Consider the following 24,493-nt stretch of genomic DNA (forward strand, 5'->3'; position numbering starts at 1 on the left):
ATGTGGCGCTGACGTCAGCAAATGATGGACTTAAATTTGATGCCCATCTGGCCATCACAAAAACTTCATCTCCCCCTGCGTGGCATCCGTACCGTACAGACATGCTGATGTGGCACAAAATAGGTGACGTGGTGGTCTAATGTGTCAGGTTGACATGGATGGTCCATGTGGTGAGGTCCCATGGTCTGCGTGTCTGGTGGCACGAAGCACTTTTTGATGGTGTCTAGCAGTGCTCGTGTGGGGGCTAGTAGCGCTTGTGCGGAGGAGACGGCACGGAGGCCGGGCAGAATACGGTGCCGGCGGGGCCGATGAGCGGCCCGAGGAAAAGCAGCGGTGGCCAGGTAGGGTTCGTCGACAGAGGGAGCTCGGGGAGCCCGAACAGTGGGCCGAGAAGTCACCAGGAACTGGGGAGATGCCGGGGAGGTGGTCGTCGGATAGTGGAGGACCAAGGGCAGTTGGAGTACGAGGTCGACAGCGGTGGTACGGTCGACGATGACAGACCTGCAGTGTATAGAGGTCACGAGGGGGGTTTGCATACCCCCCAAAATACTATTTTTTTTAAAAAAAATTTGTTCTTTTTTTTTTCAGAAATTGATTTTCAAATTTTTTTTTGAAATCTATACAATAATAGCCAAAATGGGCAAAAAAAAATTCTCACCGAAATAGGTCAACTTTATAGTCGAAATTCATGGAAACAATCTCCCAGATTCAACCGTGATGTCCAAATCATTGTACGACGCCCCCAAAAAATGAAGATCCCCAAATCCAAAAATTGAAGCCTCCAAAATGTCTCCAAAAGAATAATCAATGAAGCCCTATAGGCTCTGATACCATGTGAGATTTTGCCAAGATCAAGGGCACAATGAAAAGTATAAAAATAGAGACAAAAGAATGACAAGAACAAAACTGTATTCTCATCAATATGCAAATGATCAACTGGATTCACCAATACAATGAATATAGGCTTGCTTATATAGGCAAGGCCATATGGATGTACGAGCACACAATTATGACATGTGGCTCAATGAGAAACAAGGGTAGGTAAGAAATACTAGGGGTAGGTAGGAGAAATAATATAATATTCCACAAGAGGTGGATGACCCACCGAATGTGGAGTGTAACAACAAAATAAGACCACAAAAGGTGGAATTTCTCCTACAAGCTCTATCCCTATGTGCACACTTCCCTAAGTGTTTCAAATCCAAACTACAAAGAAATGCATTATCCTAAGTTAACTTAAGTAAAGTGTAATAATATCCAAAATGAATATTTATTTACACCAACAATACATAAAACATGCATCCTATTTCTATCATCATAGTAAAGTCCTACAATTCCAATAATGACATACATCATCACAAAGTAATCCTATTCTAGAATCATATAGAGTTCTATATCTATAATGCATAGAAATGAAGCATCAATATATATCAATGTTATCCAAATCATGAAATCATATAAGTTCCAAATCCATAAGGCATAAAAATAAAGCATCCATAATAGTCTCAACATGAAAAATACTGAAATGCTAGGATGAGTCAAGGTAGGGCCTCACAGCATGAGAGATGCTTAGGGGTTGTCATTCATGAAAATTCAGTTCGAAAATTACATCCAGTGTGTTGGTTCCCAAAAGCACAGATTGGAAATCCTAGAGTTTTCCCAAATCTCCTACTAATTTCTCAATCAGCCTTGGCCAACGAACAGGAATGGTCAAAGACCAAATTCCTTTGTACTTTAGGCTCCACTAGACCTAGGCAGGTATACCTTAATCTCCCAAGCACAAAGAGACTTCTTTATAGTGAATTTAAACTTATCAATTTAGTTGTTTGCAAGAATGGCAAAATATTTCCTGCAACTATGCTTTATTATGTGCTTTTAACTTGCTTTAATCTGAAAACTTGAAAGTAATTAATAGTGAATGAATGATTATAAAAGAATGTTGTTGGGACCTTAAGTAATTATGGAAAAACAATACTGATAGAAATAAGAAGTATGTTTCCCTGATGAGGACCTATGCACACCAAATTTATTCACAGAAAACTAACAATAGACCAATGCCTTATCTGATAATTTATATGTTACTTAGTGGACGAATATTTGCAATCAACTTTGGAGATAGTTTGAAAAACTTACAAATATGCAAGACTATTAATGCAATGGTTTCATTATGTGCTGCAAGAATAACATAGACAATTATGTTTCCTACACAACAACATGTGATGGCACACTACAACAAATCTTAATTAGATTTATCCAAAGAACTTGATTCATCAACACCATGTAACATAAAATGATCTGAAGATAAAGACAACAAATATATATATTAATTTTGGAATAAAAAGGTGTACAAAAGCTACAGACTCACAGGTACTTCATGATATTCTTGCTTGCACAAAATGACTTTTCATTTCTACAAACCTTCTTTACATAACACTACTAGTCCCAACAAACAATCTAAAAGATAGGAGTTTATTCAATTGTGTCCCCCTTTGTTCTGTGTGACTTCCCTTTTATAAACATAAGAGATAGTTGCAGATAGTTTCATTCCCAAAGGACACACCCTTTGGTTTAAGAAATAATTACAAATGAAAACCCTAAAATACATACTAAATAAATACTTTAATAATGTTCTTTTATTTTCTACCTTGATAAAGTTCCTCGGCTTGATCGTGCAAATCTTTAAATATTCATTATCACCCAAAGATCTCTTGCACATAAGATAAGCCAATCAAATTCCTTGATTTAAGAATTAATCATATTCTACCCTTGATTAGGGTTTGCCTTAAAAAATTTAATAACCTTTTCTTGCATGTAAATACTTGGTTAGAGTAATCAAAGTATTTCAACCCTTTTGGAAAATATTAATTTACCCTAGTATAGATTTTCAAATAATAACATAAGGTAAAAAATATCATATCTAATATGATTCATAAAATAATATACTTCCCTTTTGAAAATGATATTCGTGGATAAATATTCCAATAACGCGATAAGAATACATTTTCACCTTATAGGGCAACTTCAATTCTTTTGGAAATATTTTATCATATGAAATATATACTTGCAAAAAACCAATCAAACCATTATCCATATGATATAAATGATTTACCCTAATGCATATGTTCAATTTATTTACTTAGGGTAAATATATTTGATGAAAGAAAATATCAACCTTTTGATAATCAAATGTTATTCATTATTGTCAAAAGGCATTTATAAATGTAATTCCTCCTTATGACAAAATATTTCCTTTTCAAAAGATAATTCAAAGATCATAATAACTTTAAATGTGAAAAATAATAACTTTTCCCTTTTCTATGGTATTTACATGAATGATAAAAATTATTATGAAAATATAATATTCTATTAAATTTCTCAGGTAAAAGAAAAATCAAATACTTTGATAAATTATAAATTTCTAAAATAATTGTTTGGGAAGTATAAATCATTTTACCTTTTGAAAATAAAACCATAAAATGTCACTTTAATAATATGTTTTGAAAATATTTAACTATAGCTTTCAAAAAGTGAAAATAATGTCTAAATAATATTCTTGCACAAACTCATAATTATTTTACCATTTGAAAAAATCAAAATACAAAGTATTTAATTTAAAATACTTACCTAGTGGACTTTTTAATTTTGCAATATTGCCCCCAAAACAGGAAAATATAATAAATTACTTTTTGCAAAGTAATTTCGTGAATGATAAAAGATCAAAGTAAAATATTATTATAAAACCTTTGGATAGAAAATACTTCCTTAATATGTACCCAATAGATATAATTTCTCCCATCTCCAATGGAAAAAATAAAAATAAAATTCAATACCTTCATAGTAGATTGTCATCGGAGTAACATATGTCATTGGGGAAGCATTCTTTTTGTTGCACCGATCTCCCGATAAAAAAGAACTAAAATGCAAATTCCTCCATCGGGGTATTGCTGGAATTTTCACCTGTTCAGGTCGTCACTTTCAAATCTGGGTTATTTATGGGCTCACCGTCACTTTAAAAACAATAACAATATCATAAAAAGGCCTTCCAAGGTGAGATATATGGTCGGGGCAATCATTTTAAGACTAAAAACATCATTAATCACTCATATCCAATTCCAAAAGATGGCTCAAACAGCAAAAACGTGAATGAATTTTGTTGTTGTTGTTGTTGTTGTTGTTTATTATCTTCAACTAATCTTTATGAGCTAATTTTAATTCTTTTTGAAATAAACTCATTATTAATTTTCCCTGCAGGTAACAAGACTATAATTCATGTTAGTTAAAAATATCATATAAACCTTTGTTATCTTGCAACACAGTGTACATAGACTTGATTTACCAGAAGTCATATTATTCATAAGGCATAAATCTGGAAGGTGGAACACAGTAACCAGTGGAATATGAGTATAGTGTGCATAGCTTGATTTTGATTGGATAATTTTGGTTGTGGTGGTAAAGACATATGATTAGTGGTTTGAGGTAGATTATTCTATAATCCCAATATCTTGTGTTGATTCATGAGCAAGATTAAAGGTTCGGTATCTGATAATTCAGTTAGAATAGAGCTATTTTGGTGTAACATGTGTCGTGGATTTATAGGGCTGATTTCGGTATTGGTTTCATGTTCAAGGTGATTGGGCCAATTTATGGGAAGCTTATTATCATATTTTTTTGGTCCACATATGGATTTGTGGATGGATTGAGCCAACTTAAGGTTACACGTTTCATGTTGTGTGTTATGTGGTTTTTGGAAGTTGACATGGTAAATGATTCATTTTTTTGGTGTGGATATATAAGATCGATTTGGTTGAATATTTTGATGTATTTTATGATCAAAAGATGTCTATATGAGTGAATGTGCAAAGTTTGGTGAATGTGATTGAAGGTTTTGGTGGTCTGGTGTATGACGAAGGAGAGAAATAGAGTAGAAAGACAAAATAGTTGCAAAAGTTAATTTGACCCTAACCGGAATTGCTTTTTGGCATATGTAGATGCTATACTTTAGTTCATTTATTTTTGTAATCAATTGTAATAGCCTATAAGGCAGTGAGCCTTCCTCCAAGTTGTAGCCCTTTTGTATTTGAGTAGTGAGCTCTAGGCAGTGTGCCTGAATGCAAGTGCATTCCCCTTATGTAATATTATCATACTTTGGCCATAGTATAATAATATTGTGTGTTCAAATCCCACTATGGTTTTTCCCTTTCTGGGTTTCCACATAAAAATATTGGTGGTATGGTTGTGTGGTTCATTACTTTATGTTTCTACACTTTACTTTCTTTCTTATGTATCTAGTGGTTTAAGAATTAGGTTAATAACTTTCAAAATTATAGAACATTGATTCACCCCCCCTCTTAGTGTTCATTGATTCTAACAATTGGTATCAGAGCTTAGTCCCTCAAAAGAAGCCTAACAACATGAGGAAGATCTGAAAGATTGAATCAATGGATTTCGATTTGCAAAAGCAACTTTCTGTGGCACTTGAAAACCTTGATGCAACTATGAAAGAGAAGTGTAGCCCGAGGAGAAGTTTGGAAGCAGCTAAAAATTTCATTGAATCTCTAAAAGGACAAGTGAGTACTTCTAGAGAGAAGAGAAAGGAACTAATGGATAAACTAAAGGATAACGAAGAACAAAGCATTGAAAATCAAGGCCTATAAGACAAGATAGATGAATTTGAGAATCTTGTTAGAGATAATGCAACCCTAGAGAATGAGATACAATCCATTGTCATGAAGCTAACAAAGGAGATTGAAGATCGAAAGAAGAATGAAGAAAATTTGACTCATTTATTAAAGGATATATCTGATGAATGTTGCAGATTGAACTATGAGAATGATCAGTTGAAACTTGAATTGGTGCAATGCAAGAATAATGAACAAGAACTTGAAACACAAATCATTTTTCTGAGAGATGAGCTTTCTACTGCTAATGAGTACAAAGAAAAGTTCAAAGATAGCTCAGCTAGGCTAGTTGAGATACTGGAAAGTCAGAGACATGGGAAAGACATGCAAGGACTTGGATTTGAGAAAGGATAATCCTCTGATACTAGACAAACCTCTGGTAAGACAACCTAATGCCTATAAATTCAATGGTAAATGTTTTGCTTGTGGGAAATTTGGTCATATGGCAAGTCAATGCATAAATAAGATGAGTAATGGAATGACGAATAATGTGATGAATAATGGTCCTACCTTTACCAATCAATGTTTCATATACAACAACTTTGGTCATAAGTCAAACATGTTGTCATGTCCCCTCCTTGATCGTTATATCCTAAATGAGGCAATAATTATTATTATTAATATAATAATTATCAACAAATGATTATTTAAAATTTATTTATTTATTAAATATTATTATTTAATTAATATTTATTACTAATAATATTTTTAAAATATTCAAATAAAAATAATTTAATATTATAAACATAATCTATACATTATAAATTATAAACATAATTTACATATTCTTAATTGTAAACAAAGATTATATATTTAAAATAATAAATATATAATTTATATATTTATGAAAGACAAAGAATTAGTCCGTAATAACAATATAATATAAATAACAATTCACTAAAGATGGAAGTTATGTGTGACTATAGAATAAATACAAAGATAATCACTTTATAGACTCCCATGACAGCGTTCAACAACAAAACAAGGACAACGATCATAGACATCCATACATGGATATATAAGTAATATTAAAAGCAACGTATTATATGATTAATATTAGCCACCATATAAAATTAATAATTTGTATCAGTATCACACAAATAAAGTAGCACCCAAGATAAGATTGGGATTTCAATGAGATATGATTAGTCCACGAGGTATTAATACAATTATTGAAGACAAATGATGTATAATAGAAGTGATGAGAAAAACTAACACACACTAAATAAACACTAAACCTGTGATAATGACAAACTTTCCTAATAATATAAAAACAGTGTTTAGAGTCAAAGTTGCTGCGACCCATAAAATAATAATTATACATTCATTAAATAATTCAACGAAGAAGTTGATCAAGTTAGTGGTAGCGTTTATGTTTGTAAAGGCAGCACTTAAAGATTTGTTAAGAATCATTGATTAAAGACAGTGGTTCATATAATAGACATGAGATGAAAGGCACGACTTGTATTAAGTTAATAATAATTGTTTACATGAATCAACCAAAGGTTGTGTCCATTAGAAAGGATATCTCTTTCAAGAGATACTACCTCTCGTGAAGGGGCATGTGGAAGATATTTATTCTTAAGGCAAGAATCGATTGAGGTGGATGGGAGGGAGAGCGGTGGAAGATTTGGAGAACAAGCCTTCTGCTGCGGACAATAGGTAAGGAATACGTGGATTCTTATATTAAATAATATAAGTATAATAGTTAATGTGTATATATTAATTAATGTGTAATGCTCATTAGTATATATCATTAAACCAGGGTAAGGGATATGTTGATATTAATTGTTGTATAGTGAATGCATATATATTAATTAATGTGGTAATGTTCACTAGTCATTAAACATAGGTAAGGGATATAATAATGTTAATTGTTGTATACACTAATTTACACACTAGGAAGAATTATGTAATACAGATCTAATTAATGAAAATGTAATGCGCATGTTAAAGATGGTAAAGCACATTTGATATATATAAGTTAAAGAATACATTAGGAATCCATGTTAACATAAAGAGGTAGATTATGAACTGAAAATAGTACTAAAGTGTCAAATGTATTATAAAGGAAAACACATGTTGGAGGCTATAGGGAGGAAACTCCCATAGTCTAAGGGAGGGAGTATAATAATCTCTAGGGCAATATATATACTGAAAACTGATATGCATATGTATGACTTGGTTGATTAAACTCAACCAAGAAGAGATGGATCTGGTCGGTCCCCTCTGAGGACTTGGATGATGGAGGTGTAATGCCCCGCCAGGAAACCCCGAAGGGATAAGCCAAAATTACAAGAATAGAGTGCAAATTTTTTTTTTTTTAAAGTTACAACGCATAAGATGCAACAAGATATCAAAGATTCAGATTGCATAGCGGAAGACTTCAACTAACACCTAAAGAGTTTCCCAACGAGATTACTTAAATTTCACAATTCATTTAACTCACACAATTAATCCATTAAGCTGAATATCTTAATAACGAGGTAATTCATAAACAGAATAAGTTTCTTTCAAAGGACGGAAATATAAATCACAACAAAGATTCATCCATTAAGATCCATTCATCAACCTCATTCAAGCTTTTCAATTTAAATTTACAAACCATACATCTAACATTTAATACACTAGGATTTCCTCATAACATAAGAGATCTTTCCAAGCATATTTAAATTCCTTAACAACAACTGAGTATAATTCATTACTCCAAGATACATTATTCCATATTCCAACTTATTGCATTTAAAGGACGATTACACACATGCATTTACGATAAATCGCATCTCAACCAATTATGCATTCGATTAACACGACATTCAAGATAGAATTGAGTATAAGCATTAACAGTTAATTCCATTTATCCACTTAACCATTACATAAGCTAAACATACATGATAAGCTGAATAAAGGGAACATAAGAGAACGCATCACATAACACCATAATGATCTCGGAGTTCACCCCTAAAGGGCTACATCTCCGGGTCTGCTCAACTGCAAGACCCCCTCTGATAATTAATAAAGTTAAGAGAACAAGAGGTTACACTATACCATCCAGCCATCAAGGCGATACATAAGCAATATACAACGACCACAACGGTCAATAAATACATTAACGATCCTTACAAGGAACAGGATCCAGCTGAACATAATCAAAGCTAATAACATAAGAGTCCATGAGAGCATCCATAAAACTGAACCATCACCACCCACGGGTCTAACATGAAACCGATACTCACAAGGGCAGCGACAAAGGATGACTCACAAAGGTACTCAAAACAGGACAAAACGACAACACACTAGCGAACGTAGGGACAAGTGTCATCACACAACCTGGTATGGATACCATGGCAAGTCTTCATAGGTCCCGGCCCATACACTGGTAACCCTGGCAACCTAATCCGAACTTCCGGCCCATCCAAGCCTCATGTGGACCCACACATCCTCTCGTGAAGACAAGGAAGGTAGTTTGCCATTTCAGGCCTTCTCACAGCATGTCGAGTCTATGCTAGCACTCGTCCCATGTGTGAGGCACATTATCTTATTTAGAGATTATTTTCTAATCTACTTAGGTTATCACTTATTAGACTCACTTTCGACGGGTTACCCGGCAGCCACTTTGGGCGCGGCCCCCAATCGAAAGCCACTTTCCCATACGACACTAGACCAACTCAGACGAACTCAAACCAAGGAATACACATGGTCAGACGAACGGAGTTCAAGAAGAGAGAAACATTCATCTGGTCAAACACGACTCAAGTTGAACACTTACTGACGGTACTCTAACTAGAGACCCGACCAACTATGGTCAACCACAATCATCATTCGACTCACACACAAGGAGGATATGATCAATTATGACAACATCACAAAACAATAGTCAACTCGGAATCGAGGACTGAAACAGGAACACCAAATCATCCATACGACAGGGTCCTACTAAACAAAGCAATCTTGCCATTTCATAATTAAAGGCGAATACAGAAATTCAACTCGCAAGACAATAATCAGGAAGGACAATATTTCCTCAAATTGATTTAAACATTAAAATCGATCGAGTTTTCTACAAGATCTGAAACAACTTACAGTTATCTACCTCATCAAGGGATAATTTGTTCTTGGTTTTCTAACTCCTAAGGTTCAAGCATTGAACAGGCAATTTAAGCCCTAATGGGTTTTAAACCAAATTCATATAAATAAAATTCAGACAACCATTAATCTATCAATTAAAATAAGATATTCAATCTCCAACAAAACATCATAGCCATACTGGTCTAAATTCAATCTCTACAGATTCATATTTCAACGATCTTCCAATAACATATTATTCTCTATTATTTTTAAACAATACTACAACAAATAGCCATCTTCCCTAATCATCTAGAAGGGGAGGTACAATTTACTAGCACAAGATCAATCAGAATATAAGCAACAATATTCAATTGTGAAAATCAACAGTTTTAAAACTTAATCAGGAAAGGAGCATAGGTCGAGAAATGGGATTGAATAATTAATTCACTTATAAACCCATTATAAGATAAATCCATATCTAATTATCATTTACCACTATATGCCACCCTAATCCAGATTAAAACTAATTAAACTCAACATTAAAATTACTCTCCTTTAAATGATATAAATATCATATGTTTTTCTTCCTTTTTTTTTTTATACTAAACATTACATTGAATACGCATTTAAAACTTCGTTTAAAACAACTACATTTAAACAAAGAAATGCATTTAATTAAAACTAAGCTCTTTTATAAAAAGGAAAAGCATTTAAAAAAAAAACACGCATTGAACGCGGCGAGGGCCGTGCCCTAACCCTAGCCGCAGGGCAAGGGCGTGGGCGGCGCTCGCGGTGGTGCCGCGGCGCCCTGCGGCCACCGCCGTGAGCCGCAACCGCCACGGCCGCACCCACCATCGGAGAACCAGGCTTCGCCGGGAGCAAGGGAAACAAGGGCGAGCGGAAAACGGTGGACGTGCGGTAGAGGGGAGAGGGGAGGAGGAGCGGGGGAGCTCCGCTCCCCGCCCTCCAACCCCAAACAATGGTTTTACAAAAACAAAACCCCAACAACCAGTTCGCCCCAAAACAATTAAACGCCCAGTCCATAAAACCCAATACGTTTTAAATTTAAAAATAGGAACACACAGTTCGGTAAATAGATAAAAACGCACAGGGGTGGGGGGGGTAAAACAATTAATTTTTATTTTTTTAACAAAAATACACAGTCCGAAAATTACCATAAACGCCCAGCAGAGGGGTTTGATAAAAATTCCAACTTCCCAAACACAATGGGGTTTCAAACACTCAACAGCAAGGGGGAAAAATACACATCTCCATTAAAATTTCCAGCCAAATTCATATGAACAATCATATTGATTTCCAATAACCAGTTCAGAATCCTACCTTAATTCGCATTTCGGGTATGGCTGAGGGAGAGCCCACCTGCCAGATCCAGCATCGTTTCTTCCCAAAACCTCCAAAATTTCTTTCCAACCAACCACCTCTCCAAATTTGTCCATATTTGGGTTATATGGAAGAGTTGACCCAAAACTCTATATTTGGAATAAAAATCTTTATTTCAAAATAACTCTCAAAAATTAATTCTTTTCAACTAGCCACAAATTAACTTGCTTTTTTTTAATTCAAAATTCGATTTCTCATATAATCAAATTTAACTTTTCAATTCAAATAAGCCAACAGAACACAATTAACTCTATGGCGATAAAATCTAAAACGTTCTTTTCAACAGCATATATAAATGCATTAATATTCAAAAACAGACATTAAAATCGAATCTACTCCCAATTTAAAACAGGCAATTCATTAACAACGAAAATCGCATAACGAATTCTCAATCAATTTTATACATTAATCTTCAATGCACAAACGCATATTTAATCAAGAAATTACTAAGGACTAATTCATCAAATAACCAAACACACCAGGCACGCAAACCGAGAAGGTCAACCAAACAGACGACTCGCAAACCCAAACAAGAAGGGATTACCGACGACGACTGACGATGCTCACTTGAGCACGACGAAGGTCAACTGGGGTCTCACGACCACCTAATCCGACTCTAGGGATTAACAAGGGTACACTCAAACCTGCAAAACCAGGTGACGACGAACCTCGCACTCATGCGACTTCGTACCTGGAATCTCCTGCAACAAAAGATCATACATGCATACATTTATAAAATCTAATGAAAGCGTTAGTCCGATACTAAAATCACGAAATAGGTACACTGAATAACCTGCATACAACTAGTGTGAAACCACATCAACAGCGATGCGTTAAAATCAACATCTAACTATCACATAATATTACGATAAACTGATCAAGACTAAACCAAGGTTAGAAATAGACTAGGGTAGGGGTACTACATGAGGCATCACCCAAGGCAAGGAATAGACAAGGGTCTTCCTTGGATGGCTTGGGTGTAAGAGGTTACACCCAAGACAGGATTCAAACTCATCTTCGATTTCCTGGAGGGCTTGGAACCAAGGGGTTCCAAGAGGGCGAGCTTCATGGCCGCCTAAGGACATCTTGGAACCAAGGGGATCCAAGAGGGCGAGCTTCACAACCGCCTAAGGACATCTTGGAATCAAGGTGTTCCAAGAAGGCGAGCTTCACGGCCGCCTAAGGACATACTTTCATATGGAATTCGTATCCTTTTTATTAGATGAAAATTATGATTATGTTAATTAATTATTACAGATAGATTGCAAATTAAAAATGTTTTATATATATTTATATGTTGTATTCTAACAATTTGTTTTGCAGGACAGTAATCTCTAACTAGTAGGGACATTACACATGTGCAGAACAGTGATAAATAATTTTTAGAATAAGAGATGCTATGCTTGTGGAATGTTTGGGCACATTTCTAATCAATGCAGGATAAGACCAAATCAGATGAACTTTAGGCCTATACAAGGAAATGTTGTTTGTCATGCATGCAACAAATCCGGTCATATTGCAAAATATTGCAGAAGCAAGAATGTAAGCAAGAATACTCCGATAGATAGGAAAATATTAGATGAGAGGGGCAAAGCAAATATTGAAAAATTCAAAGATCATTATAAGAAGATGTGGGTTAAGAAGGAAGATTCAAATGTTCAAAATGGCTCCACACCTAATTTTGGTGTTGGAACCTCATCGGGTTGTAGACACCTAAAATTAATTAAATTAATGTTTAATTAATTTAAGTCTATCATCATAATTAACCAATTTAATTGTGTTAAATCCCTTCTTTTTAAGGTTAATTAAATCAAATTTAATCAATCTTATCACCATAGTCCAATAATTAATTTATCAAATAAATTAATTATTTCCCCATTCTTCTAAAGTCAACCAAATCATTAAGTCTTCTAAATTCTTCTTAGTTAATAAATTCTAATTAATTAACTTAAGACATGTGATTCCTACAAATCACTTTTTCTAATCCCCACTTAGCCTAATTAATACTTCCTCAAACCATACTTATCATTATTCTCCAATTTTATATTCCTCCACTCATGTCACATCACCTTTGATCCTTTCAAGGAAATTCAAATTCCTTGAATCTTCCCATGCATCTTCTTCTCAAGGAATTTTTAATTCCTTTATCATTTAATCTTCTCACACATCCTTTATTTTAGAATTTTTAATTCCTCTCTCCTTTCCCAAAGGAATTTTATATTCTTTTTTATTCTCCCAATACACCTTGATCTAGATCTTCCATCCCAAATCAATCTCAACCCTTCATACCAAAATCAATCTTGGCCTTCTATTTACCTACTCCAATCTATAAATTGGAGTCTCATTTCCTCACAAATAACTACATGGAATCTTCCTCTAATCTTATGTTGCCTCTTTCTTCCTCTATCTTCTTCTATCATACCCTTATCATGTTCGCATGATCCTTCATCAAATTCAAATCCTATCAAATCATTCCAATATTGTTTTGCATTTGGAGAGCATTCCACATCCATCAAGAAGAGCACATCCAAACAAGTGGAGCACAAGGGCACCTCTACTTCATCATTTTCTTAATCAGAGGAAGAAGAAAGATCTTCCCTTGCAAGGTAATAGTGTTAGTTTTATGCTTTCCATTTGGTTTCCATATCATTTGTGTTTAAACTAACCCTCTATTGCCTTGCTCAATTTCCCTTGGTTCATTTTGGCATGCTCGATGGGACCCACATCCCTAATTTAACATATTTTTGAAAGTTTTTATGAGTTTTTGTCGAAGGTCACAGATTAGCGCGACCGACTACAGTCTAGTGCAAGTGATACAGGTTCGACATGAGTAATACAGGTTTCGACGTGAGTGCTCGCGTTTCAACGTGACTACCTGCAAATTTGAATTTTCCTTCCCATTTTCAAAATAGTCTATATTTTGGCACGAGCGCTATGGGAATAGCGCATCTGCCGGTAACCTCTCTCCATTTAGTTCCCTATTCTTATTTTCACTCATTCTCCTTTCTATTTTCCTAACTAGTTATTAGAAAATATATCAAAATGGTAAAATCATCTAAAAAATAAATAAAAAATTAGTGAGCCTATTTTATTCAGTTTTTTCTTTTGCTAATATTGTTTTAGCACGAGTGCTCTACGAATAGTGTGAGCGCCTTATAAAATCTCCTGCTTCATTTTAAAATTTGAATTTTTAAAACCTGTTGCTAATCACTAATGTTTTTTGTCTCTAGCGCGAGCATGAGCGTTTTGGCGCGACCAATTGCAGAACAGCGCATCCGTTGATATTATTCCTTGCCTTATGTTTGTTGTCAATTGATTTTCCTAGATCTCTACTTTAGCGCTAATGCTCGTGGTTTGGTGCTAGCGTCTTCAAAATAGCACGAGTGTTGTATCTATAGAATTTTGTGTTATTGGTCAAATTTTTGAGTCTTGCAGATTTATCCGAGCGGTCCAAGGCTTAATTTAATACTACTAATTTGTCTTTTTTGTAGGGCGTTATATAGAAGACAATATTCCCACTAGATTAGTTCTTGTGTGCATTTTTCTAGTTAGATAACATTTAAATTTTGGGCCTAAAATTCACATTTGTTTGCTTTAGACTAGTTTCACACTTGGTTTTGTTTAAGGGAATTAACCACTTATCTTTCGTGTCTTATTTTCCTCTTGTTTGCATGCTTTTTACCTTTAGTGGATCTTCTCTCCCATTTTGCTAGGCACACTAGCATAGGCATTGGTGAGAGGGGAATGACCCAAGTGAGTATGACTAAACCCAAGCATTCCAACTCACTACAATCAAATTGCTTTTTGAGATGAAAATCTTGGAGGATGGAGCTATCTAAGTTTACTATCATATCGAGCACTTTAGGGGGCCCTTGAGGTCTAAATCATGCTTGTGTAACTACTATTGTGTTTGGTACATTTTTGGGCTATAGGCCTCAATCATGCTTGCACAAATAGCGCTTGCACAAATACAAAGGATAGTCTTCGAATGGAAACCCTTACTAAGAACTCTAGGAATAGAAGCCACCCGGTTCACCTCAGAAAGGTGGATAATCTTTGTGCAAGGGAGATAGTAACTCCCCCAGGAGACTTGCCATATTGTGCCCCCTTTAGCATTTGGAGTCGGCTAATACAAAATTGAGAATCCATTGTGTGAGATTCAATGGTTGTATTCTGATCAGTTATTGGGTGTGTACCTGAGTCAGCAAGCAAAGGTTTTCCTCTTCAACCGACTTCCTAGGATAGCATGCTTTGCTTGAAGTCTCTATTTGCGTCAATGGCTAATGTGTTTTCTATGTCTTCTTGCCAAGACTATAATTAGTACAAAACACTACCCCTTCAAATTCCACCTTGTCATTATCAAACCCCTATTTCCCTCATCATCATCATCCATATAAAATCCTTAATCTTTTTTCATCCATCTAAACAATCATCAATCCCCAACCAATATCTCTATTCAATCATTAATACAATCTGGGGTAACCTTCCCCTTCTTTTTCATACCATCAATCCATTCTTCCACAATCATTTTCATTCCATTCTCAAGGAATTAGTACATTAACCCAATCGAATTTCCAAAATCCCAATCCAATCAAATCAAACTCAATCAATCAAATTATCCAATCAATCAATCTCATCCTAAGGTCGACACTTTGTGAAAGTTTAATTTAGACCTTTATCTTTAATCGATCAATCAATTAGCTTTTGTGCTTGGGAAATAATCTCCCCCAAGTACCTTTTCTTAATCATTTTGGGTTGATCAAAACCCTAATCCTTTTACCCTCTTTTGCTTAGGAATGTAAGGCCACCCTAAGTAGAAGAAGGTTTGATCAATTGAAAAGGTCTAAATTTTACCTAGCTTGGTTGTCACCTTGCTTGTGGTCCACTTCATCAATTCCCATCTAAGTTCTAATCTAGGTACTAAGGTGTCACCCTCACCCAAATCAATCTTGTCCTAATCCAAGGACCAATCCAATCCAATCTAATCAAATCAAGTCTAATCCAATACATGACAATAAAATTGAATCCAATCAATCCTCAATCCAATCTGAATTTACAATGGGAGGGGGAGTTAGGTTCAATTTTCTTATTCCTGGGATTTTTCCTAGTCTATTTCCAGTAGTGAGTCAAAGTGAAGCAAACAAGCTATAAAATATTTTAGAGAGTAAATAAAGAAATGTTTTAGTGTCAAATTTAGTACAGGTTCTTGAACGAGTTATGCATAAATTTTATCTTGTGACAGAGATAGCATTTTGTTTGAAGAAAAATTGAATTCCGACCTTTTTCTCTTCATTGCATGATTCTATCAATTTTTAAATGAAATAAATTAAGGGTTTATTTCATTTAGTGCATTGTTATGATGTATGTGGCTTTCTATTTATGCTTCAGCCCAAGGGGTCAATTAAATCACTTAAATGGATTTGTAGAATGATAGGGCTTATGCAAGGATTATAGATAAGTAGTTTTGGGTTAGGGTTAAAAATAGGATATTTTGTAAGGCAATATCATCTCAGATTTTATGTTATCAGATCAAATTTTATCGCACTTTCAGGTTTATGTTTTATATCTCTCAGGTAGCCAATGGAGTAAGGCACTAATCAATGCTAGTAACTAGTTTTATTTATCATCCTTGTTTTACTTTCAACTGATAAATCTCTACAAATCTTCTAAAATATCAGAATATCATTTGTTAAGTTTTATGTTTCATCTGAAAAGTTGTCCCGCCCTTTCTCATACTCCAGCTTAAGGTTGAGGATCACTGAAGGATTTTCCATCCTTAAGCATTCTCCCTTTCTGTTGAGTCCTTTTATGAGATAATCTGCTTTGTTTTCAATAAATTCTTGAGTATCGTCATAGAGAGCAGGAGATTTACTGAAGGGATCACCCTCTCGGGTCCTACAGAGCCCGAAGTGTAGAAGGATTTTATGTCCTTGTTAATGTTGGTCCAAGCCTGACGGATATTGATAGTTGGAGGTGGCTCTCCATAGATATTTGGAGGAATCAACTTGGTCTCTACTCTGTGGCAATGTAAACCCGTCCATTTTTGGGAACCAACAAAAAATGGTGACTCTGCTGGGGACATGAATGGTAAAGAGTCTCTGGTTAAAGAGGTTTTGTTTAAAGTATAGAAGAGGTTTTCATAGTAACTTTGTGATTTGATGGTTGATCCCGCGGTTCTGTGTTTTTGGTTCATGTTTTCATGTGAAAAAGGTGTTCATGTTTATGTGAGAAAGATATTCTAGTTTGTAAACAAGGTTCATAGATTTATTTCAAGGATTATCAAGAAAAATATTATTTGATATCCCAAAGCAATCTGGGTGGCGACTCTGAGGTTTTTATGCCAGTGCGTATATTTTTGAATAATTCTAACAAATATTTGAAGGACTCTTATACTATGAGTAAAGCGAAGAACACTAGAGGTTACATGAGGCTGCATCCTGAAGAAAAGTTGGAAGAGCTTCAGGGCGCTCCGCAGAGACAGGGAACAAGAAGAAATGCAGATACAAGCACTGCTCCCTCATCATGGAAGCCTAAGCACAAGAATGCAAGTAAGTCACAGTTAAATCCTATTCCTAAGGTTCATGCATCATCTTCTAAAAGTTTTGAGTCGGATACTTTAGGATTTTTCAATTCTTTATTTGATACACCTATTCAAGAAGAAATGCAACCACAAAGAAAAGAATGTACTCAAGTTCAATATTTAGAGAAGACAAGAGGTCAGAGTAGAAGTAGAAGTCATCAAAGCGAGGATGCTATTGGTGTACCTCCTCCTCTAGGTCTTACATCAAGTTTTTCTCGTGGTTATGAGTTAGTACGAGAACAAGATAATGTGAACTTGATTGATTTAGATGACACTTCCGGATCTGAGATAACTTTACCCGATCCAGAAGAAATTTTCAGAGCTATAGATACATTGAGAAGAGAACTCCAAGAATAGATAGACCTCATAAGTAAGAGAGAAAAGGAGGAATCTTAAGTTATTAGAGCTATGATAGAGATAGATGGTCTGATAAGATAATTAGCAACACTCAAAGCCTTGGCTCAAGAAAATGATAAGCCTACTATTGAGGGCCTTTTTTTAAGAGAGATTTTAGATAAGAAATCTGAAAATGTCATAAGGTAAAAGGCTAAGAGTAATATGGATAACCATAGGTTAGCAGATCTTAGTCAGCCAAGTATTCAGGTTCCCAAATTAGAACTGAATAAAGGAAAACAAAAAATATCTGGTGTTAAGATAGATGATAGAAAATATTCAACTATCCCAGATCTGAGTCTAAAGTTATCCCAAATTGACATTGGGCTAGAAATAACCAGAATAAAAAATGAGACTCTTGCAAAAGAGTTGAAGAGAGTTGAAATGGAAGCCTCAAATGTAGAGATGAAAAGAAAAATTGGTTTCCTTAAGTTGTCAACATTAAATAGTGCTTCATTTATTGCTGGCCCATCCAAAACCCAAGCTGTTTCTAGTACAACACCAAATGTCATTATAAGTGTTCCATCTCAAAATGTCCAAGATACTTTGAATACTGAAATCCTAGTTATTGGACACTTTAGTAAAGTGACTACTCAGAATAGTAGTCAACCCCAATGTCCTAAAGATTTTAACACAACTGAAGGGATTAGCACCAAAACAAATGCTATTATAGCTAATACCACAATAAGTATTGTAGGATGAGCTACAGCAGGGCAATTTCAAAGAAGACCTATTCACCTAGAGAGGTATAAGCAATTACATTTTGATGGGATTCCAGGATATCCCAATGTTATCCCAAATGATTTAAGGGATAAATTTGGTAAATTCATAGGCAATAATGCTATAACTGGTGAAGAACACCTAAGGGAATTCACTGATAAGATAAATGATTATGAAGTGGAGCATGAGGATGAGGTTATGAAATTATTTATACAATCTCTGATAGAGGATGCTAGGGATTGGTATAGAGGATTTCCAACTACAAGTATTAGTTCCTGCGAAGAATTTGAGATATTTTTTAAGGAGCAGTATGGTGACAAAATAAATCCCAGCTTCATGTTAAACGAGTTCAATAACATTAAGAATGTTAGATACTTGATCAATCCCAAAAACACTGAGAGTGGGGGGGGTGAATCAATGTCTAACTGGTACACAAAATATTTAAACTTTTTTGCAACTTTATAACCCAAACTAATATGCCAGTAAGCAAATAATAATTTAGTAAAGAGAAACAAAAGTATAACCATCAATGCACACCATAACATAGATATTTTTGGTGAGGAAACTTGGTAGGGGAAAAACCTTCATGGGATTTGTGACCCACAATATTTAATCACATGCTAATATGAATAAATATTACTTATACAATAGGGGCCTGCACATGCAGGAAGGCCAACAGCCTAGAGCTCACTGCTCAACAACAAAAATGGAGTCCCACTGACTACAATTGGATGGTTAAATCTAATGATAAAGTACTGCTCAAAATAGCATCTGCAATGATGGATTCAGTATCGGTTTAAGCTCTATTAGATACCTCTACCATAAACCTTTCTTTGCTCTGCTCTACTCTTATTCGCTTATAAAATAATTACATCATAATGCATATACAGTTATTCTCTCTCATATACCACTTACATTCATTGTCTGATTACATTTTCTTACCTACAAAATGACCTACAAGATCTCATACATATATGAGTCTTTACAATACATCATGTCGGTTATACAATATAATTACAATACAAAAAGGTATAATTTCCATGTCGGCTAGGAGTGTCGGTGTGATCTACTATCGGTGTAGACTAGATGCCAGTGAGAATAGACTTGTAGTGCCTGCCGGTGTCGGTAGATGATGTTTGTTGCCAGTGTAACCTATGAACCATGTTACCAGTTGGTTTCCATCAATGACAACATCAACTATTCTCATCTGAGTGTATAATACCAACAAAGAATTCATTGAATGAGGATGTGTCTGATTTCAATATCAGATTTCAGAAAGCTATGCATAAGTTGTTTCAAGTGTTAAGGTTGGATGATAATGTTTTTCTGACCACATATATGAATGCATTTGATGCAAAAATGGCATATATCCTTAGAGATAAGGATCCTCAAACTTTGAGAGATGCATTTATGATAGCTATAAATGTTGAAGGAAACAAAAGAGCTTCAGGTAAGCTCGAAAGGAGAAAGGATCCTATATTTTCTAAAAATGCCAAAGATAAAATTGAAAAGTCTTTAGGCACAAAACCTAAAGAGGAAGAAATATGGGACAAGGTATTTAATACCTTGAAGGATTTGAAATTAACTGTGGAAAAAAATGACAAGTGCTTTTACCAAAAAAGCCATAGTTCAATAAATTTAATAGACCACCAAGATCGCAAGATTATCCTTACAATACAAATTGGAAGGATGGAAAGCCTTTCTAGCAGCAAAAGGGTAAATAGGAATAACAAACTCCTGACCCATTACAGAAACATACAGTAAACATGGTGGATGATAATCCTTGGTGTGTTTCTTGTCAATCACCCCACTCACCTGAATATTGTGTCGTAGCATAATTTATTTCTGCTAAGGATGAAACACATGAAGAAGAGGAAGAAACCTTTGAAGGTGACAATGTTTATTGTCTTATGATTTCTTCTTGTCTTGGAGAAGCAAAATATTCTTTTGATAATGAGACTCACGACTTTTATATAGATAATCAAAGGCAAATAAATGAAACATATTGTAATACCCTAAAAATGGTCATCTAAACCATGGGCCCCTAATCTTGACAACATCACCAAGGTCCTAACCAAAGGCAATTAAATCAATCTTGAGCACATTATTAATTCTTCAATCATCAAATATCACATGGCAAGTCAATTACTCAATATTAATTAAATATTTATTTAATTAATTGAATCATTCCAAGAAAATCATTTTTTAATCAATTGTCCTATTTTAATTTATTAAATATCCTAGCATATTTAATTAATTAATAAATTTACCATTTAATCATGCAAAAAAAGGAATTAATTTATTACAAAAGAGAAATTAATTACAAAGCAAGAGTTAAATTGAAAATAAAATAAAAGAATTAAATTGAAAATAAAATAAAAGAATTGAATTGAGAAAGAAATCAAACTTGAGATATTATTTCTAAATTTAGAACTTGAAATTGGAAAAGCAATTAAATGAATTATTAATTATTCTTTAAAATTGGAACTCAAAGCTTTTCAGAAAAAGAAGTTCAGTTGCATTAAAAGACTCTTTTCTTGAATAAATCAAAGAATTATCTATTTTTATCACAAGTGCATGGAATTAATTAAATCTTATTTCTAATGCAACTTGAACTTCTAATTTAGATGCATTTTAATTAAACTATAATTGGAATCTATCTCAAGGTTAACTGAACATGATTTCTCAATTATTTCCAATTAATCCTAAATTGAGCTTTTTTGTAATTCTCTATAAATTCAGCCTTTAGCTCTCATTCAAAACACCCCAGAGATTTTTGAGAACACGCTTGGAGATTATTATTATGCTGATTTTTCTCGAGTCATTGAATACATTGTGCTTTTTTCTAGATTATTTGCATCCATATTTAGTTTATTTCATTATTGCTTGAATTCGTTATTGCTTGAATTATTCATCCATCGTGCATCCATTTTTGCTTGTTTTTCATGCTCATATTGATTAAATCCTTCGTCTTGGTGTAGTCTAGTCACTGGTATTGCTTATAAAAATCTAAGAGCAATCTTATACTCACATCTTTTAGAAAGAAATTGGTCGATTTGTTATGGTTTTATTATTCATGCTTATATTTGTCTAACCATAAATGTAATGACTTAATTGAAGTGTTTTGTCTTGCAGATATAGATTCTTCCCACTTTTCATACACACATTTCTGGTGCTCACTATGGGGCAGAAGACTACATTTTTCGACCTCCAAGACTGACTTTTTATTTTTGTTATTTTTCAGATTTTTGGTTGTACAGCCTCTGCGTCATATTGTACGACATTTCTCACAGGCTGAAATGACAAACTGTAGGTGTCGTACGATTAGGAATCATGTATCGTACGATCTGGTAAACTCTGTCATACGGCTCTTTTTTTTTTTGGTTAAAAAGACAAAAAAGCAAATTTCATGATTTTGGTTTTTTGTTCAAAATTGATTATTCTGATGACTGACCCTAGTTGTTTATCTATCTATCTTAGAATTTTTCACAGCCTAATTTGTTTTTGTAGAACACTTGTCGAAGAATATGCTTGTCACACAAAGACAATATGACTACTGATTTGTTGTCTTTGCAGGTTGCCTGAGAAGAATCAACCAAACATCGTGTATTCTTTCAATTCATTTTTAGGCACCTAAATTTCTATCTAGTTAAAGAACAAATCTGTATTTCATGTTTTTAGAAAATTCTGAGAGGTAGGAGAGTATGCTCTTGTCTTTTTCTAGACAATCAGAAATCCAGACCCTTGAGGCTTTTTCTTTGTTTGAGATTTGTACATCTTTAGCAGGCCAGCCCTCCCGAGGAGCTTAAAAACTCTCAAATTCATTACAACCGATGTAAGGGGAATGACCTAAGTGGGAATGACTAAATGCCAATTAATCCAACCCACTATAAAATAAACGTGATTTGATGAAAATCAAGTCAACGATAGTGCTTGGGAATAGCTCTCCTTCGTACCTTCAGGTATATTAAACCTTGGTTTTCAAGGCTGGGAGACCTCTTAATTGAGTTTATACCTCGATGCGCTGAACATACCCCTAACTAGATCCAATTAAATTTAGAAGCTACCCGGTTCACCTCCGAAAGGGGGATAATCTTTGTGCAAGAGAGATAGTAACTCTGACAAGATACTTGTCATTCTGTGCCCCCATTAGCATTTGGAGTCGACTAATACGGCATTGAGAATCCATTGCGTGAGACTCAGTGACCGTATTCTGATTAGCTATTGGGTGTGTACCTGAGTCTACAAGCAAAGGTTTTCTTCTCTCACCAAATTCCATAGGGCTTGAATGTTGTGATTGGAGTTACTATTCATACTACGTGTTTTATGTGTTTTCATCCCTCAAACTAAAACTGGAATACCAAAATTGGAGAAACCAAGAAACAACTTAGTGATCAAAAACTCTGTCTGTGTCAGAACTAGTCCATCCTAAGTTGAAATTCTGTCCAAAACTAGTCTATCCTGGTCAAAAATCAGTCCATCTCAAAATTGGTCATACTCAGTTATCATTCTCAGCTATTGAAAAAATTAGAATTTTTGTCTCTATCCTATTAACAGTCGTACGAATCTGATCATTTATCATTCTACTCCATATCCTATATCGTACGAGCCTGATAATTTGTCGTTTGAGCTCAATCCTCTATCATACGAAACCTAGAAGTCTGTCATCTGAAGCTAAATCCTGTGTCGTATGATACATAATTACACTGAATATTTTTTCATCCTAGACATACCCATCTGTCGTATGGTACTAAGTAGCAACTCGTATGAAAAAAAATTGTTGTCATCCTGAAGCTATTACATTATCATCCGACTCAGTAAATTTTGTCATACAAATATCTGGTTTTGTTAGTACAGAGCAGTCAAACTTGCCTAAAAATAGTCTACAGTGAACATAATACTGGCTATCATCATCCTAAGCATAAATAGATCAAGATAGTGTACCTTTGCCATTTGTATTGTACAATTTGGTTGATCATCTTTCAGCTAGTTCAATCAACTACCTATCAAGCCTAAGTCACTTAGATAACGTATTATATAGGATAGACCATTCCTGAAACCAGACCGAATCTTAGTCACTACTCTTGAATCAACTTAGATAAATGTCTTATACAGGATAGATCTTTCCTGAAACCAAACTAAATCTTAGTTGCTTCTCTCAAACAAATACATTAACCGAACAACTAGCTCTGAAATTGATCTTGACCTCTGCATCACAAATAGTTTTAGGTCACACTAATCCATCAAAATGCCTACTCAAACCAAGAGTTCTCATAAGAAAGAGGCCAAAGGAAAAGGACAACCCTTCACATATCAAGATAACCCATACTACGTGAAGAACCCGCTCACTGATAAACCTTCATCATCAGGGGTACCAATTTTTGATGAACCTGAATCTCCCACTATACATGAGACATAATACAATGAAAAAGACAACCTTAATATTCATGAAACTGATAATGATTCCTCATCAAGTGAAGCTAAAGAAGGCGCTGAACCTCCAGAAAAAGAAATTCGTGATTGTCAAAAGGATAAAGACTTCCAGAAAATGATGAAAGCTATCCTGGCTTGAGAAAAGGAAGACTGTTTCTTAGAAGTAGCAAAACAAAGTGCCAAACTTCCTATTGGATATGATGTTTAGACACTCGTTACT

This window comes from Cryptomeria japonica, chromosome 9 (assembly GCF_030272615.1).
Source record: "Cryptomeria japonica chromosome 9, Sugi_1.0, whole genome shotgun sequence".
Taxonomy (NCBI): Eukaryota; Viridiplantae; Streptophyta; class Pinopsida; order Cupressales; family Cupressaceae; genus Cryptomeria; species Cryptomeria japonica.